The following is a 2,281-nucleotide window of genomic DNA, read 5'->3' as shown; positions in this document are numbered from 1 at the left end:
CATTGTTTTTAGTATCACGACTAAGCAGGTCTAGTTTAGCTGGTTTTCTACTGAAAATAGTTTGTCAGTGATTGTAATTCTGGAATTCAGGTGAACGTAAAAAAGTAATGTATGTCAATGGGAATGTTCTCGCTGTATGGTGCCGTTGCTTTTTAACATTAGCTAAAAGATCTGCTGGTTGTGTTTACCTTTTGAATGTTTAATTAAAGTAAATCATGCTGCTTCACAGTCTATTCATTTCAAGCCAGTCGACGGAAAAATACTTGTTGACATTGTAAGTTTCTGCAAATCATGGGATACGTTGAATGTCGAAGTTTCTGACCAAAAAATATGTTTTATAAATATGTTTGATGATGTTTTATATCAGCCTCATATCACGGTTGCAGAGATGCATACGTTGGAAGCGATTGGTTTGGTTTAGGCAACAAAAGTACTTAGTTTACGGTAAAATAAAGAAGAAAAAGATCATGGTTTGTGTTAAAAGGATAACTTAACAATGTTTGCAACAAAGTAACGTAACAAAGTGACGTGACGAAGTGACGTGACAAAGTGACGTAACAAAGTAACGTAACGAAGTGACGTGACGAAGTGATGTGACGAAGTGACGTGACGAAGTGACGTGACGAAGTAGGGTATGATTTAGGGGCGGGGCTACCTTGTGATTGACAGGTCGCTACCACAGCGTTTTCGTTTTTCAACTTTAACCCTTTCACAGCGTGTTTTCACTTCATGTAAATTAATTACAATATTTTGGTCGCCCGAAAAAATGTGTTATTTCGCGTTACTTCTGGTTTCAAAAACCAAGATGGTGACAGCCAAAATCCCGAAGTCAAGGCTTCAAAACCGCTAACCTCTCTCTCTCTCTCCATCCCTCTCTCTTTCTCTCTCCGTCCCCCTCTCTCTGCCCCCCTCTCTCTCTCTCTCTCTCTCTCTCTCTCTCTCCTGGGGGATGAAAAGCATTTAGCAGACAAGTTTTTCCACTTTTTTGTCCTCTCCGACTCTTCTCACCTCCTCTTCTTCCATCCCACCCTCTCTTACTCTTCCTCCTCTCCTCACATGTGCCCTTTTTTGTCTCCTCTTCCTCTCCACATCCCAAAATCCAAGATCATAACGGTCATTATAACCCCGCAGAGAGATATTCACCTCCGCTAAGACCTCATCTCTCTCTGTCTGCCTCTCTCTGAGTCCAGCTTGGCTTTGATCATTATTAGTCCTGAGAGACGACTTATTGCCCTCGTGTCTCTCTCTTCATCTCTCTGTTCCTTCTTACTTCCTCTCACCTTTTTTACCGCTCATTCCTCCTTCGTTGTACTTCTTCACTCTTAAATTCTTATTTGTGTGCTTTATTTTTTTTTTATCCCTTCCTGGTCCCCTGAGGGGGGAAACACACACTACTGTGGAAGGTAGTACATCTACTGAAAGACACTACAGGTGAATGGGGTCAAATATTCAACTAATAGATATCATCATTAAACTTCACCGGTTCATTAATGACATTAAGATGATTATTTTATGTATTACAAGTTTTCTGAAATGTTACGTTTAAATATGTAAATGAGGCATTATGTAATGGTAACTTTTGGTGAATTTAGGAGAAATCTACAGGCGTAAACAGATAAAGTAATAAAATAAATGTTTTATTTCCAGTCGTCTGAAAAAAGACGAGTTATGAAAGAAAAATAAACCAAAAATCGTACAATCAGTAAATGAAGAACAATGTTTTTGCCCTTTTTACTTCACTTGTCATTTCAGAAAATGAATTAGAAACTTTTAACGCCAACTTACTCAGTGGTTCCAGTTTCTTGAATGTGAAGATGTTGCTGCTTTTCATTATAATATTGTTGATAATATTAGTAATAATGTCGAGGTTTTGGTCACTTTGGGTAATTGTGATGAACATTTCTCACTATTTTCACTATTTTTACAAACACATCAATCGATTAATGGAGAAAATAATCAGCAGATTAATCCATAATAAAAATAAAGTTAATAGTTTTAATATGAGCTCCAGCTCGACAACTAAAACAGTAAAATCCTGCTTTTACAGCTAAAATATTCTAATGATAGAACATCTAACAGTAGAACAGTCGATTATTCACACAAATTTAAATTATTTCTTTCTTTTTAAAAAACTTTTCTTTCTCCGTCTCGTCGTCTCTTTTCTCTTTCATTCAGTCAGGGTTCAACGTAATGAGATTACACGGGATTATCAACCCCCGTCTGTCTGTAATCCACACCGCTCAATCCCATTTCACTGTTTAACACACACACACACACACAC

This window comes from Anarrhichthys ocellatus, unplaced genomic scaffold (genome assembly GCF_004355925.1).
Source record: "Anarrhichthys ocellatus isolate YVR2014 unplaced genomic scaffold, GSC_Weel_1.0 scaffold11, whole genome shotgun sequence".
Classification (NCBI taxonomy): domain Eukaryota; kingdom Metazoa; phylum Chordata; class Actinopteri; order Perciformes; family Anarhichadidae; genus Anarrhichthys; species Anarrhichthys ocellatus.
Note: the sequence above shows the minus strand (reverse complement) of the source record.